This window comes from Amphiura filiformis, chromosome 15 (genome assembly GCF_039555335.1).
Source record: "Amphiura filiformis chromosome 15, Afil_fr2py, whole genome shotgun sequence".
NCBI classification, from domain to species: domain Eukaryota; kingdom Metazoa; phylum Echinodermata; class Ophiuroidea; order Amphilepidida; family Amphiuridae; genus Amphiura; species Amphiura filiformis.
In genome coordinates, this window is record NC_092642.1 from 40648247 (window position 1) to 40667290 (window position 19044).

Genomic DNA, 19044 nt, shown 5'->3' on the forward strand with positions numbered 1-19044 from the left:
GTACTTAGCCAGCATTCTTCTTCTTGGTGATCATAAAGTTCTTGTAATGTTCTGGACGACTGATGGAATATATCCCTATTCACTTGTCCTGCGACAATCAGCGAAGTCCTTTGTACACTTGCATTGATAACTCCGTGCGTATAAAATCCTTACACGAAAATGGTGTTCTCCAAACACGTTTACAACTCCTTGCGCAATTCTCCTATACTAAACTCCTTGCGCCGTCCTCCTATGCTAAACTCCTTGCGCCGTTCTCCTATGCTAAACTCCTTGCGCCGTTCTCCTATGCTAAACTCCTTGCGCAGTTCTCCAAATTTAACTCCTTGCGCTGCTTTCTCCAAACTTGGTGCTATTTCCACCTTTCACAGTCATGTAAACAACAGTTATAATTTCCGTCAAAGCCAAAGTAATGTAACTATACCCCTGCCAAGAACAGAGTACAAAAAGCGCAGTCTGTCTTATAGAGGTGCTGTAAGCTGGAATGAACTAGAAAATAATATCCAAAATTCTCCAACATTATATACTTTTAAAAATAATCTAAAAAAAACCCCATAATGACATGCCTGTAAGCATGGTAAGTAACCATAAGAGTATCATAATGGCTTTTGACAATTAATAATTTTGTGATTGTAATATGTTTAAGCCTAGATAATAAGCTTTTGTAATTGTTTGTTATTTTGTACATGTATGTTTGTTTATGCACGGCCCCAAGGAAGAACAACTTTTGTTGAATTGGGCTTTCCGTGTTGAAATAAAGTCTAATATTCACACAATATCTTCAGGAAGCAGGACTGCGATGCAGTTGTCCCCACTTATTTTGACAGTTGCGTTGAATCAAAATACCAGACTTCAGCAAGTCGACAGAAGAATATATTTCCTTTCTTGGAAGAATAAATAACGTTCTTTGACGTATTCTAGATCTTCTCCGACAACACTGGTAAATAGTAGTACTTTGACTACATAAAATATTTCTGGTTTGTAATTTCCTTTCTTTCAAGGAATTGGACTGTAAGCATAGCCCAGATCAACACTATCAACTGTGACAATAATTGTGTTTACATTTCTTATATATCAGGCCCTGGGAAATCCCAAGTATTAATACACATGATGAGAACTTGGAAATTCCCAAGCCTTAATTATAACAGTAATCTTTCACATGACATCACTTCCTGAGGGGAAATCCCATTACATCACTTCCTGAGGGGAATCCCATATATGATGTCATCTCTTTACAATCTGAAGGGGGTTTCCAAATATTCCAAATTAGATATGATTCAACTTGTTTTGCTCAATTTGAGAGGGAATTCCCTAAAATGTCATCACTCATGTAACTTTGTAAACAAAGATAAATCATCAAATTAAATTACTCAGGGCACATCACACCAGTCAGAGCCCTTTGGTATAGGACATTACTCCTATCCCATATTAAGCCCATGCAAAACTCCAATTGTACATTTTTTGTACATTTTGACCGCCCTGAAAACCAATGTCAGACATTTTGTCCCACCACTTCAGGTATGTTGAAAATATGTTCTTGGACAACATTTCTAAGAAATAGTGGCTTGGGGTCTTGATGACTTTGCTTTAAAAACATCAGTTAGGTTTGCCTACTCACATATGAGTCATTCCAGCCACATCAACAAAATGGGGTGGTTGGTCAGTGGTCATCCCCTCATTTCTAGCATACTTCTATGAGCATAATGAACACATAGAAAAAATGAATGCTCAAATCCAAGCGGTTTTGGAGATATGGCTTGTCAAAATTTGGCCCAGATCCCCACTTTTTGCTCTCCCGAGTCGCGTCGTTGAATTAGTAGCGTTTTGGGACATTCATATTTTGACTTTGGAAAAAAGATATTTTACTGAAAAGTACTAACTGGGGTGACTTTTACCCAGAAAAACAGAATCTGGCCTCAGAAACATTGTATCTTATCTACTGAAGAAGATATGGGTCTCTCAAAACAATGTTTCGTTTTGTGAAAATTTATTTGTCAAAATGGTCATTCCCAATATAACTACTGACGGTCTCTAACAGCCTTGGCCAACTATCGTGCCTCGATCAGGGCCACTAACGCTCTTATTTTCCGTAATAATATATTTTCCCTTTTTATATATGATTCTTCATTCTTTTCTTTATACATTTGTATATTCATGGGAATAGGTTGCTAGAATTTTCCAACAATTTCAACAAAGGCTCAAAACTGTAATTTATTTTATTCTGCTATAAAATTTGATCAGATATAGAGACAAATAATATCAATACGAAAAAATTCCGCATTATGAAATTTGACTGATGGGCGAGTGGTCAACCAATCACTGATAGTTTAAATCATGCCAGTGACGGCTTTACCAATAATAAGGGTAAAATACACAAATAAAGCAAGCAATTGATAATTTTGCAATTTATTTTAAATTCGCGTTTAGCTCTTTTAAGTCATCTCGAAATTATACCTACTAACGTTGATCGATTCTTTTAATACCAGTGAATGATTTTAAAATTGTTCAAAAGTATAAGAAATCAATTTCATTTCGCAATTATTTTAAATAAATCTTTGAAAACTTTAAAGAGAAAAGAATGATAAGATGGAATGTACTTTCAAAGTCATTATTAATAGAATACATGTGGTAAAAGACTAATGGTAAAAATCAAATGCTATTTTTGTTTTAATGCAGGAAAAATGAAACAACATCTATTCTACCTCTGAATCATTTAAGTGAAAAGAATTACGTAATGAACCGTCAAAAGACAAGTTGTAAGAATCGAGTACTTTAAATGCTATTATTTTATTTTATCAAATATGCAGACTAAATGAAACAATATATCTCTATTCTGCCTCCTTATTTTGAATATATTTCCTAATAACAGTCACATTAAAGTCACATATTTAACACAATTCAAAATCATGCGTATAGGCTACCATATCACCCTTAATCTCACTCTCGTATCTTTATGTTATTAATAGGTAACAAATTGGGCCGTTCCAGTTGAAATCCACACTCCCCCTGTGGGAGATTTTGGAAATATCTTCCACAAGGGGAGTATGAATTTCAAAAGGAATGAACACATTTAAATCTTCCACAGGGGGAGTGTGGATGTTAAATGAAATAGCCCATTGGAGATTTTGATGACCATTACGGAAATTAGAAGACTGAAATTAGTCTTTGTTGTACGCTACATCTTTCAAGATTAAAAATCAAACTTGTCGTCTGCAGTCTACACCTGAGTGGAGAGAATTAAAAAAAACCACTTTCATATTCAGGGTAGTTTAAAGTTTTTAAGCTCATATGAGTATAAAGACCATGTAATCTTTAAGTATACGAAATCTAAATGGTAGGGGGTTGGATTATTTTAAATGGGCGGTGTAAATATTTAACCATTTTTGGACAGAAATTATCAGATAGTTTAATTGATATTTTTGCACGAGATCAAATATATGAGGCACTATGACTTCGACAATGTACATAATACTGCACTAGTATTATAACAAAGCAAACAATCTGTTTGACCAAGTAGCCCCGAGAAGTGGAAAGATAACTATGCTAACGGGTTTGTCAAGTCACTTGTTAATAGAATCGTAGGTCGCAGCACGGTAACAATAATTCTGTATTTTGCTGGAAGTCACTATGGATATATTTGAATATGATTTACGTTACTACTTGTTAATAAGTACACTGCAAAATTCCTGGCGACAGAGTGACTACATCGCACTGGATCTCTGCAGTCACCACCGCCGTCACGCTATAATAACCTACCCTATGGTGGCTGACAGAGTCACTACAGGAGAGTGACTACATCGGAAACAAGGCAGTAGGGTACTATGCAGCAGTGTCATCACGTAGTAACTACAACTGCTAGCCTCCGATGTGTTACCTACTCGATGCCGCATCGGCGACTCATGATGTACACCACCGACTAGATTCCGACAGTGGTCCACATCTTGTAGTCACATCAAAGTGACTTCCGTAGCCAGTGCCCCATGCGTCGCCTGCTCGGTGCCCAGTCGGCGAACTTCAATGTGACTACGCTGCCGAAAGGTCGTTGACCGAACCCTGTTATGAGTTCGAACACTCTGGGGACGCGCGCGTATATCTACCAAATACGCGCTGATGATGACAAATACGCGTTATCAAATTATGCCTATAAATCGGTGTCACATCAATAGAGGCCTGTTGCAATGTTTGTTTGAAATTGTCTTATTTTTTATCACGCAAATATTAATGCTTGTTATGAATTATTATTGTTATAATTATTCATTTATTTTACACATTTAATATTTTAATTCATCAATAGGCCTACATGCTTCTTATATCCTACTTTTAACTTCTTTATTTGCAATTTTTCTCAAGTTGTTTTCTTTCGAAGTGTTTCTTTGTTTCTTCCATTCTTCGTTTATTGGTTTCTTCCTGTTTATTTATTTTTTAACTTTTTATTTATTTAGTTATTCAAATAACCACCAATTAACAAAAATGTATTTTATTAGTTTATTGAATTATACTTTGTTTACTGATCATGTTTATTTCTTTTACTAACAAATTTATTTTATTCATCTAATATTTCCCTTATTTTTAAAGTCCAGTTTGCAATTTCCCTCCCTAATCCCTAAAAAAGCAAGAAATAAAGAATATTATTTGAATAAATCAAGAGAATATAAAAAATATGGCAATAAAAGCAAAACCGGCAACCCAAAACGCCAGTACTGAGCACCCAGGACCAATCGCGTAGTCACACCGGTGTGACTCTCCTGCGAAGTCACTGCGCCGCGAAGTCACTCTTTAGAAACCTAGGAGGCTGGCTACCCGGCTATTTCGGACCGGCGATATGGAAAACCGAGGTGTAGTTTCCGATGGAGTGACATTCTGGTGACATCGGCGTCACACAGATGAGAATCTTGCAGTGTATATTTAAATACTTAATTAAATAATGATAAAATCGATACGGTTACGCTGTCGACGATCAAGAATAAAACAAGCAAACTAGCAACAAAAACAAAAATATTGTAGTACAATGTATAACATTTAGTTTTGGGTTTTCATTAAAGCCGACATATCGGATTACACATTTTACATCGCACTGTAGAACAATTTTTAAAGGGCAAGTGCACGCATATAAGCTATCTGATAAAAACGTTAAATATTTGCTGAATGATTTAAATTAAACTTCTACACTACTTATTTCTTTCGCTTACCGGAGGCGCTTCCGCGTCATCAGCCAATGTTGTTAGCTCTGATGGTTTCTAGGTTATTTGTTTTAAAATTTTAAGCGATATTTTAACAACTATCATTCCTACACGACTAGATGCAAATGGATTCTATATAGACGTGACAGAACAGTCATTATGATAATCTTTATTTAAACTTTCAAGACTATTCAAACACATCGTTAACGTAAAGAATATTAATTTTGTTGACAAGAGCGGTGTTTTAATTTGTGATATACATACTGTTTACATTAAATATTGGCCCTAATACTAGTTTGGTGATATACCGTGGTTTGTCAATATACATGTATAGTGTTACTATCGCAGTGCAGTGCATTTAGAGCAACTACAAATTTCGCTTGTAGCTATAGTACCAAAACGGGATTTTAGGTTAAAATCCGACAATCCTCCTTCGTACCTTTAATAAAGTGCTACCCCGTCAATTGCGTCATAAGTGTTACCTACCGACACTATTACTTGAATTGGCAGGCCAGATTGTTTATTATACTTAAACGTACCCTTACCTCATGTATTATGTAAAGGGATCACAACCAAAAGAGGCAAAAAGAAACTACAGGAATTCCTACGGGAATTTCTTATAACAGTAGCATTACAAAGCATAGTTAAACCTACCAGACTGCATAGTAAAGATGACAAAAGCACTTGTAAGTATCCATGTGGCATCATCCCAAGGATTAGGCAAAATATGTACCTTCTGTACAAATATTGGACATTCAGTTGTATTAACAGTTTGATTTCCGTATTCCGTCACCCATGTTGTTCCAGTATACATCACTTCTGTATCCAGTGTGGTATTGGGTTTCCCAGGAACATCTGTTGATGTCCCAAATGCAGGAGCAAGTACGGATCCATTTTGTACCATGACTGTTGCTGACTATAAATTCCTTGTTATATTTCCACAAATTTAAGATTCGATTCTTGTTCTGATTTTGTTTCGTCATCCCAAGAGCATATCAAATATCAGACGACATTGACCATTTTTATTCCATTTATTTACGATTCAAATGTGAGATGTCTTTGTATACTGCTCACCGTTCGTACTCATCGACTGCTTAGTTCTGTTTGGTTTCACTGTCCCCAGTACAAATTAACTAGCAATCTGAATTGCTTACCACTGCCGCTAGAGGATGTTTAATGATGAGTTGATTAAGTACTGCGCCAGAGGATGGCAGACATGGACTTTTTCATCAATATGAACATAGAGAGCAATTGGAGAACAATAAATATATAACACAAAGTTTTAAACAAGTGAAACACTGGAATACCAATAAGGCCTGTTGATGCTTTTTCCTAAAGAAAAATAGAAAGCTAAGGCAGGGATATAGTCGGGATGGGCATCTGAAATGACGTAACCAAACCGGAAGATGTAGCCTAGGTCTAGACAATAGGCGGATTAGCGGCCATTTTGTTTCTACTTGATGTTATTCACGTGTCGATATACTTTAGTACACAAATATATAAGTTAACATGTTTACAATTTTTAAATTATATTTTGAGTATACAATATATTCTGTAGTAAATCGATTGTTCAGGTATTATGCTTGATAGAATTAAACTGTCTGACCAGCTAGTATTCTCCTCCGCCGTCAGTGTGATTCCAGTCACTCCACGTACCGTGTCGCGAAGGTGGAGGAGACTAAAGCTGTATTGACGAACAGGCATGCGTTAAAAATGATGTAGCCTAGGTCGAACAATAGCGTGACGTAGTTCCCGACATTGTCCCTATGAACTCTTACCCTCCTGGCTGAGGTCATCAGACTGAGACATCGCAAAACTCGAGGATTACGCAGTTCTCGTGAAATCAGTGAGCTTACCTAAACTTCATATGGACAAGGACTGTGTATTGTCTCGGTCATACCCGTACAATAATTCAGTCCTAACTGCAATGGTTTACTGCAGTATGTAGTCGGATAGAACTTGCTTATGAGTGTAGAGTTGGGTATGACTGGCATGTTTGGCTTTAATATTGACATATGAGGTATAGTTTGACCTACCTACGACTAATCAATCTAGAGTTATTGGTGAAAAGGTCAAAGGTAGGAATTTGGGCTATGTTATCCAATTTTGATGAAAGTCGTCTCAAACTGTTTGCTATACGAATTTAAAAAAAATAGTTTGCACCAGCTATAATGTTTCGTTACCATAGTAACATACCAAAAGGAGTTACTGCCCGTTGAATCCAATTGACGTATTTTCCGGCGTGCGTTTCTTTCGCACGTTTGTCTTTCGGGTGAACTTGGATTTTTTAAGAGTTTGATGGGGCTTCATAACCGTATCGAACTTGTCTTTTTTGTAAATTCTCTGTTTTCGCTCCGAGAGGCCATTTACATAGAGGACCACCATCATACCTATGCTCTTGTCATCGGTGGTCTTAGATTTCTTTAATCTCAGTTTTTTTGGCTTATTGAGTTTTATTTCACATTTGGTCTTTTACCTCACCCATAGCCCAGTCTGGGTAGCCACAAGTTTTAAGGGCTGTACGGATTCTCTCTTCTTCTTTGAATTTTGTCATCTGTTTCCGTAACAACAGAGTCCATGCAGTAGAAGAGAGTTAACTCCCATTTTTTGATGGACAGGGTGCTCATAATGGAAATTTAGATATTGGGCTGTTTGTGTCGGGAGAAAAAGACAAAAAGTTTCTTTTTGAAGGAATTCAATATTGGAGACATGCTCTAAATATAGTAGAGACCAGCTCTGATCCATTGCTAGTGTGACACTGTTATATCATTTTTGGATCCATCCTTTGGTTCCCTGCTGGTCAGTTGGAACAGATTTTTGATGTTTTTAGAATAGACAACAATTATAACATTATTGATTAACAGGCAATCTACCGAAAAAGGAGAATCTAAGAGTATTATTGAGATTTTTGGTTGTGTGAATGTTGTAGTGCCGCAACCCACCATTTCAATAACAAATGATTTGTCAAATCCGTTAGCATAGTGATCTGTTCATTTCCCTGGTCTCTTGGTCAAACGCAAAACGTTTTCGAGCAGTTAACGAGCAGTCAAGTTAACGAGCAGTAAACGTTAACGAGCAGTCAAGTTAGCTCAATCGATAAGGCGTTCGACTATGGTGCGAGAGGTTGCGGGTTCGAACCCTGGCGGTGCCTAGTACGCTCTCGTGGAAAAATTGAGTTAGCTTGAAATTCCCTGGACAAGGAACTTACTGTTAATTTGTCTCGTTGTAACCCGTACGAAACTCGGGGAGCTGATCCTGGTTGCGAAGGTTATTTGTGGAATGTCTAGGGTGTGCGCTCTTGAAGCAGCAAAGTCCCTGATTTGTTGTTTAATGGTTTATGGAATGATGTGGGGCCGTAGTGGTCAGCGACAACCTGTAATGTGTGCTGAGGCTTGTGGATCAACGTCTAGGCGTTGTGCCTGTGCGTAGCGCACTATAAATCACTGCGCTTTTTTTTTCTTTTTTTTGGTCAAATACTTTGAGAGCCGTTGCTAGCTTTTTAATTCAATTAATATTTAGACATAGACCCTTACTTGAATAAGACATGATATAATGAAAGACAGAGATAAAAAGATTTTATCGCGTCTGACGTCATCTGTCAATCAAACTCGAGCACGGTTTGTTTACAAGCGTCGTGATGATATGAGTTGCTGAACGGAACGCGGTGGTATAACCGGGCGCCTTATTGTTAATTTTGCACCTTCAAACATACAAACCATCATAAAAAGTTAGGTCTTTATAGTAGGAAACTTTTTTCGCGAATGCACCATGTCAACAATGCCTAGAAAAGTTGCTTTTTGCCTTGACAAAGTACGTAATTTTTCGCCATTTTCTGCTATTCCTTTTCTCCGATCGGCACCAGATAAATCGGCCTTCCTTTTACGTGCTATTAAGTTGTATTAACCAATCAAGGATCGTAATTGACAGAGACGTCAGACGCGATAAAATAATTTTATCTGTCTTTCATTAGTCAGGTTATTAACTTACTGAAGAAAAATGCAATAAATCAAATGATCGTCAATAAAAATGTCAATAAAAATGTCAATTTAGCGAGAATTCCGGTAAAATTGTCATGACTCTGACAAGCAAATTGAACTTTAGAACACCGACAAAATAATTAAATCAATTCAAAACCTTCAACATCCTGAAATCTAAGGTCACTTTATTGTCATCGTTAAGGTGCATAAAACATATAAATAATATATCTGTGTTGTTTTTTGTCTTGCTTCAACGTCTACCTTTTAGCAGAAATAAATCAACCAAACAGACTCATGAAGGTATAATTTGTTGGGAAATTCATTCAAATCATTCGAGCAATCAATCTTAGAATTGTCTCTCCCGCCTTCATCATTCATAATTGTCAAAATGATCAATAATTTAAGGAAATAAAGGATAAAACTAATAACCACGGCTATAGAATCTGCAGGAAACCATTAATATCAGACGGCAAGAGGTACACGTATAACAATATATCATATTAACATTTCATGCACGACTTTGTCAGACATTCTGTAAAACGTTTTAAACATATTAAACCCTGAAAATAAGGGAACAATATTAAATAGAATGGTATTGGGAATTCAAAAATTAGGGCTGATATTTTTTCCGCGCCTCCCCTTGAAATTCGCTCAAACTGTTTGTGCTGCCCATTTTCTCTTTCTTCACATTTCTAGATTTGCCATTTCATGTTCACCTTTTGTCCTTAACATAAAAACAACAACAAAACTACACATGAAAAAGGTCGCGTTCCTCTGAAATGTCATTCTCAACTTAACTATTGACCGGTATCTAACAGCCTTGGCCTACTATCGTGTCTCTGTCAGGGCCACTAACGCTCTTATTGTCCGTAATTGTATTTTCCCTTTTTATTTATGACTCTTCAATCTTTTCTTTATACATTTGTATATTCATGGAATTTAAGGTAGCTAGAATTTGCCAACAATTGCAACAAAGGCTCAAAACTATATTCTGCTATAAAATTTGACCAGATATAGAGACAAATAATATCAATACGAAAAAAAATCCGCAATATGAAATTTGACTGATGGACGAGTGGTCAACCAATCACTGATAGTTAAACTCCTGCCAGTGACGGCTTTACCAATAATAAGGGTAAAATACAGACATAAAACAAGCAATTGATCATTTTGCAATTTATTTTAAATTCGCTTTTAGCTCATAAGTCATCTCTAAATTATAGCTACTAACGTCGATCGATTCTTTTAATACCAGTTAATACCAGTGAATGATTTTAAAATTGTTCAAAAGTATAAGAAATCAATTTCATTTCGCAGTTGTTTTAAACATATCTTTGAAAACTTTGAAGAGAAAAGAATGATAAGATGGAATGTACTTTCAAAGTCATTATTAATAGAATACATGTGGTAAAAGACTAATGGTAAGAATCAAATGCTATTTTTTGTTTTAATGCATGAAAATGAAACAACATATCTTTACTCTACTCCTGAATCATTTAAGTGAAAAGAATGATGAAATAAATTGGCAAATGACAAATGGTAAGACAGTATGCTAATGCTATTATAAATTTTCTATTATTTGATCAAACTGCAGACAAATGAAATAATATATCTCTACTCTGTTTCCTTATTTTGAATATATTTTCTAATAACAGTGACATTAAAATCACAGACGCGACACAATTGAAAATCACGCATATAGGCTAAAATATCACCATTTTCTTATGTTTATTTGTTAATAGATAATGAACTGCAGATTATGAAGACCTTTCCAAAAACTAAAAAAAAACATTAATGGGAACTTTAATTTCATATCTTATAAGGCTTATGCAGGCTGCCATTTTTTTTAAAGTAAGTACAACTTTCATATTTAGGCTCTTTAAGCCTTAAGGGCTGGGGTATGAACGTTTGGACACTATTTATTTTGGGACATTAGAGCACATCAGACATATCGAACTGCATTCTGAATACGAAGAATGTCATTCTGATATCAAATAATTTTGATTTTTTGAAATTCGCAATTTAATACACATTTTATGGCAAATCATTAAAATTGATATTTTGATATTTAACAGTACTTGAAGTAAACTTTATAAATCTGATGATTTATACTTAAAGTGTATGTAGGTGGGATGAAAAGCCGACGATCAATTGAAAATTTTGACCTTTCGTATTGATGATATGGATTTTTTCCCCAAAAAAATCCATAACTTCAATATGAAAGGTCAAAATTTTCAATTGACCGTCGGCTTTTCCTCCCTGCTACATACACTTTAAAATATATCATTAGATTTATATAATTTACTTCGAGGACTGTTATATATCAAAAATTTGAAAAATATCAAATTTTTATAATTTGTCATAAAATTTGTATTATATTGTGATTTTCAAAAATGAAAATTATTTGATATCAGAAAGACATGCTTCGTATTCAGATTGCAATTCGAAAGGTCTGAGGTGCTCTCATGTCCCCCCCCCCCCAAAAAAAAATACTGTCGAAAAGCAATAAACGCTCATTTTAGATCCCTTAAGCTAATATGAGTATAGAAACCATGTAATCTAGTTTATAAGTATGAAATCTAAATGTGGGTTTTTGAATTATGTTAAATGGGCGGTGTTGATTTTGGTCAAAATTTAACCATTTTTGGAGAGAAATACAATACAATAGTGTTTTGTTTCATTTTAATTAAATTATCAGATAGTTACATTGATATCTTTGCATGAGATCAAATATATGAGGCGCTATGACTTCGACAATGTACATAATACTGCACTAGTATTACAACAAAGCAAACAATCTGTTTGACCAAGGAGCACCGAGAAGTGGAAAGATAACTATGCTATCGGGTTTGTCAAGTCACTTGTTAATGGAATCGCAGCTTGCAGCACGGCAACAATAAATATGTATTTTTCTGGAAGTCACCATGGATAGATTTTAAATAATTATGATTGACATTACTACTAGTTAATATGTATATACAAATACTTAATTAAACAAGCTAGCAAAATATTGTGGGATAATATTTAGTTTTGGGTTTTCTTAAACGCCGACATATCGGATCGCATATGTTACATTGTATTGTATTAGAACCATTTTTAAAGGACAAGTGCATGCATGCATAATAAAGCTATATTGTAGAAACGCTTACCGGAGGCTCTTCCGCTTCATCAGCCGATGATGTTAGCTCTGATGGTTTCTAGGTTATTTGTTTTAAAATTGTAAGCGATATTTTAACAACTATCATTCCTAAACGACTAGATGCAAATAGATCCTTTAAAGATGTGACAGAACAGCCATTATGATGATCATCAAACTTTTTTTAAGACTATATTGATTTGTTAACACGAGTGGCGTTTTGATTCCTGGTGATATATCGGCCCTAATGGTTTGGTGATATACCGTGGTTTGTCAATTAATATACATGTATACTATGAAGAAATAACTTGCGATGAGCGGTTTAAGATTGGCGAAAAGATGAGGAGGGTGGCTCTTCAATTATTGCTCGACGGTGTGTGCCCCCGAGTCGCTGACCCCTTACCCATTTCTTTGGAAAAATTTATGTAAGGATTTTGGTTAATATATAATTTCGTCATTATATCTCTACTGATTTTGCATTTAGAGCAACTAAATGTCACCTGTAGCGTGTACCAAAACAGGATTTTTGGTTAAAAGTTTATTCGCTGTTTCTCGCGCATTGTGAGGAAAAGTTGTCAAATGGAAACCAATGGTAAAGATTTTTTTTCCTTCAGAAACATTTTTGCAACATTTGCATGTGTGGCACATCCCTATGCCTCAAATATGTGAGCCACTTCGGGTTCTCCTACCCCCTCGATTGCTACGTAAGTGTTACGTACCGACACTACCTCTAGAATTGGGCAGATTGTTTATTATAGTTAAACCTACTCTTACCTCATATATTAGGTAAAGGGTTCATTAACTTTGCAGGCAAAAGAATCAAAAATAAACTTCTGGAATTTCTCCTGGAATTTCTTATAACAGTAGCACTATAAAGCATAGTTAAACCTACCAGACTGCATAGTAAAGATGACAAAAGCACTTGTTAGTATCCATGTAGCATCATCCCAAGGATTAGGCAAAATATGTACTTTCTGTACAAATATTGGACATTCTGTTGTATTAACAGTTTGATTACCGTATTCCGTTACCCATGTTGTTCCAGTATACATCACTTCTGTAACCAGCGTGGTATTGTGTTTCACAGGAACATCTGTTGATGTCCCAAACACAGGAGCAAGTACGGATCCATTTTGCACCATGACTGTCGCTGTACTGGACTATAAATTCCTTGTTATATTTCCACAAATATAAGATTCGGTTCTTGTTCCGATTTTGTTTCGTCATCCCAAGAACATATCAAGTATCAGTTAACGACATTGACCATATTTATTCCATTTATTTACATTTTACGACGATTCAAATGTGAGATGTCTTTGTATACTGCTCACCGTTCGTACTCATCGACTGCTTAATTCTGTTTGGTTTCACTGTCCTCTGTATAAATTAACTAGTAATCTGAATTGCTTATCGCTGTCGCTAGAGGATGTTTAATGATGAGTTGATTAAGTACTGCGCCAGAGGATGGCAGACATGGACCTTTTCATCAATATGAACATAGAGAGCAATTGGACAACAATAAAATAATATATAACACAAATTTTTTATACAGGTGAAACACTGGAATACCAATAAGGCCTGGTGATGCTTTTTCCTAAAGAAAAATAGAAAGCTGAGGTCATTAGACTGAGACATCGCAAAACTCGAGGATTACACAGTTCTCGTGAAATCAGTGAGCTTACCTAAACTTTACATGGACGTGTATTGTCTCGGTCATATCCGTACAAGAATTCAGTCCTAACTGCAACGGTTTACTGCGGTATGTAGTCGGATAGAGCTTGCTTATGAGTGTAGGGTTGGGTATGACTGGCATGTTTGGCTTTAACATATGAGGTATAGTTTGACCTAGTTCGCACGATGTCTTCCGAGTGAACTAGGATTTTTCTAAGAATTTGGTGGGGCTTTATAACCGTATCGAACTTGTGTTTTTTTGTAAATTCTCTGGCTTCGCTCCGAAAGGCCATTTACATAGGGAATCACCATCATACCTTTGCTCTTGTCATCGGTGGTCTTAGATTTCTTTAATCTCAGTTTTTTTGTTGGCTTTTTGAGTTTAATTTCGCATTTGGTCTTTTACCTCACCCATAGCCCAGTCTGGGTAGCCACATTAAGTTTTAAGAGCTGTACGGATTCTCTCTTTTGTCATCTGTTTCCGTAACAACAGAGTTCATGCAGTAGAAGAGAGTTAACTCCCATTTTTTGATGGACATGGTGCTCATAATGGAAATTTAGATATTGTTTGTGTCGGGAAAAAAGACAAATCGTTTCTTTTTCAAGGAATTCGATATTAGAGATCTGCTCTAAATATAGTAGAGACCAGCTCTAATCCATTGCTAGTGTGACACTTTTATATCCTTTTTTTGATCCATCATTTGGTTCCCTGCTGGTCAGTTGGAACAGATTTTTGCTGTTTTTAGATTAAGCAAAAATTATAACATTATTGATTAACAGGCTATCTACCGAAAAAGGAGAATCTAAGAGTATTATTGAGATTTTTGGTTGTGTGAATGCCGTAGTGCCGCAACCCACCATTTCAATAACAAATGATTTCACAAATCCGTTCGCATAGTGATCTTTTCATTTCCCGGGTCCCTTGGTCAAATACTTTGGGAGCCTTTGTTAGTTTTTTAATTCAATTTATATTTAGACCTAGACCCTTGCTGGAATAAGACATGGTATAATGAAAGACAGAGATAAAAAGATTTTATCGCGTCTGACGTCATCTGTCAATCAAACTCGAGCACGGTTTGTTTAGAAGTGTCGTGATGATATGAGTTGCTGAACGCGGCGGTATAACCGGACGCCTTATTGTTAATGTTGCACCTTCAAGCATACAAACCATCTCAAAAGTTAGGTATTTATAGTAGGAAACTTTCTTTCGCGAATGCACCATGTCAACAATGCCCAGAAAAGTTGCTTTTTGCCTAGAAAAAGTACGTAATTTTCGCCATTTTCTGCTATTCCTTTTTCTCCGATCGGCACCAGATAAATTACAAGGATCGTAATTGACAGAGACGTCAGACGCGATAAAATCTTTTTATCTCTGTCTTTCATTATTGTCAGGTTATTAACTTACTGAAGAAAATTGCACCAGATCAAATGGAGGTCAATTAAAATGTCAATAAAAATGTCAATTTAGCAAGAATTCCGGTAAAATTGTCATGACTCTGACAAGGAAATTGAACTTTAGAACACCGACAAAATAATTAAATCAATTCAAAACCTTCAACATCCTGAAATCTAAGGTCACTTTATTGTCATCATTAAGGTGCATAAAACATATAAATAATATATTTTTGTTGTTTTTGTCTTGCTTCAACGTCTACCTTTTAGTAGAAATAAATCCACCAAACAAACTGATTAATAACTCATGACGGTATAATTTGTTGGGAAATTCATTCAAATCGCTCGAGCAATCAATCTTTGAATTGTCTCTCCCGCCTTCATAATTGTCAAAATGATCAATAATTTAAGGAAATAAAAGATAAAACTAATAACCACGGCAATAGAATCTGTAGGAAACCATTAATATCAGACGGCAAGAGGTACACGTATAACAATATATCTTATTAACATTTCATGCACGACTTTGTCAGACATTCTGTAAAACGTTTTAAAAATATTAAACCCTGAAAATAAGGGAACAATATTAAATAGAATGGTATTGGGAATTCGAAAATTAGGGCTGATATTTTTTCCGCGCCTTCCCTCGAAATTCGCTCAAACTGTTCGTGCTCCCCATTTTGTCTGCACATTTCTAGATTTGCCATTTCATGTTCTCCCTTTTGCGCTTAATATAAAAACAACAACAAAACTACAAACAAAAAGGTTCGTGTTCCTCTAAAAATTTGTCATTACCAATATAACTATTGAACGGTCTCTAACAGCCTTGGCCAACTATCGTGTCTCGGTCAGGGCCACTAACGCTCTTATTGTCCGTAATTGTATTTTCCCTTTTTATTGATGATTCTTCATTCTTTTTTTATAAATTTTATATATTCATGGGAATAGGTTGCTAGAATTTTCCACCAATTGCAACAAAAGCTCAAAACTATATTCTGCTATAAAATTTGACCACATATAGAGACAAATAATATCAATACGAAAAAAAATCCGCATTATGAAATTTGACTGATGGGCGAGTGGTCAACCAATCACTGATAGTTTAACTCATGCCAGTGACGGCTTTACCAATAATTCAGTTTTACAAAGCGCAGTAAAAGTAAAACTCATTTTACCCATGCTGAGAAAAGGGATGATTCCATTGGTCCAGGTCGGGCAGTTGTTATTGTTGGCAGGGACAGTGAACCAATGGGAGTCGCCGTCTCGTGATGACGTTGGGCGCTATCATGTTTTGATTATCATTGTTGATTAGCAATCAAACAAGCAACATCGGGAAAATTTTCCCACCCACCACTCCCTTTATATATAAGGGTATGTTGTTGGTGAAAAATAATTAATATTATTTCAATAGAGTTTTGGTAAACCCGTGCAAGGAAGAAAAAGTCTTGAAGGTAATAGTTAAATGAAAAGATATATGTAACTTTATGGAAAAGTTAGTAGGATTGCATACAAAAGAGTTGTAGAAAGACAAAACAAAATTAATAGAGTGATGAATTGTCAATTATGTTTTATTAGCATGATATCGTTAAAATGTTCCTCAACTTTTTCGAAGCATAGGAGCACATGTGAGAAGGAAATCGTTTACAGTAAGTTATTTGCAAGATAATAGTTAAATATGTTATATCCAATAGGAGTACCTTAGAGGGAGAAGCTTCCACAGATCTACAAGCAAAATGGAAATATAGTCGGGTTTATATCTTAATTAATAAGCTTATTTAATTATAATTTAATTATCTCAGGTGCCATAGGTATTTGAGAGAAAGCTTTCATAGATCTTCAAAGATAATGATATCTTCAAAGATAAAAGGTGTCGCAATATAATAAGGTTATAATTGTGCAAATGTATGTTGCCTTATTTCTTTACTATCTCCATAGTTAATTTGAGACTTGGATTTTGAGATATTCTTTTCTTGAATTACAATGATATATATGCACATTATACGAGTATTTCACAGTAATCCTTTATCCATTGTAACTTCCAGGTCACATATACGCCTGGTAGGAATCAAGGGATATTCACCCTCTGAGCTCTTGAATTGTATGCACCAGTAGTTTATATACCTTTTGTGGGTCTCAGCCATGATATTATATGTTGCTAACTCCTACAGTCAGCGTCGCTGTAGCAGTGGTCCCGATAGTGACGTCGAGGTCAATGGTTCAAATTGGAACACTTTACTACGGTCGTACGCTGTTGTGAAGGGAAATCAGATGGCGGCCGTCTGATCCAGTTGTTTCAATTATGCTTTCTCTAGATGAGAATATATTTTGTTTTGAAAAGCTAACTCCTACAGTCAGCGTCGCTGTAGCAGTGGTCCCGATAGTGACGTCGAGGTCAATGGTTCAAATTGGAACACTTTACTACGGTCGTACGCTGTTGTGAAGGGAAATCAGATGGCGGCCGTCTGATCCAGTTGTTTCAATTATGCTTTCTCTAGATGAGAATATATTTTATTTGTACCGGTATATAAATGGGTTTCGGCTGAGATCAGAGGTAATTGGTGTTGATTCGGAAACTAATTTCAAGTGCATAATAAATGGTGACTTGTTTGATTGCCATCATGATTAGCAAAACAATCGTGTCATTGTCCTTTTTCGTTTTCTCTGTCTAAGGGTAATAAGGGTAAAATACACAAATAAAGCAAGCAATTGATCATTTTGCAATTTATTTTAAATTCGCTTTTAGCTCTTAAAGAGGGACTGGGTTGACCAGGCAAACTTTCAAGGGTAACCCAATTAAGTAGGCTTAAAATATAATCAAGCCAATGTTTAGTTATTGTTCACCTCTATACCAACAAACTTTACACAGCTCCTATTAAACTTAATGTGTTTTCCAGATATTTATAGCGGCCTTTAAGTCATCTCTAAATTATAGCTACTAACTTTGATCGATTCTTTTAATAACAGTGAATGATTTTAAAATTGTTCAAGAGTACAAGAAAGCAATTTCATTTCGCAGTTATTTTAAATATATCTGTGAAAACTTTTAAGAGAAAAGAATAAAAATATGGAATGTACTTTCAAAGTCATTATTAATAGAATACATGTGGTAAAAGACTAATGGTAAGAATCAAATGCTATTTTTGTTTTAATTCAGAAAAATGAAACAACATACCTCTACTCTACTCCTGAATGATGAAATGAAATATCAAAAGGCAAATGGTAAGAATCAAGTACTTCAGATGCTATTATATTATTTTTTTATCAAAATGCAAGAGAATAACATTAATAATCTGTCTCATTATTTTAAATACAGGGTGTCCCCAAAAAAAGAGGCTCCTCATTGCATCCTCTTTTTCTCCTATTTCTGAAAAGTTGATTAAATATATTTTGGTGTGTAAAGAAACCTTTAATCGTTAGCTTTAATAAACCAAAACAATTATTTCAATCGGCTCACAACTTTTGAAGATATGCCCTTTTGAATAAAAGTACCCTTTTTTCACTCTGTCCACGGATAGCAAACAGAGTGGTTCGGATGGCTCATGCTGAGGAGTGGCCTGCACGATCACCAGACCTCACACCACTTGATTTATTTCCTTTGTGGCAAAATCCAAGATCTTCGCAAACGTATTACTGAATGCATTCGCAAATATCCGGCGCACAAGGATGGTACGCAACGCAATTGATGCAATGA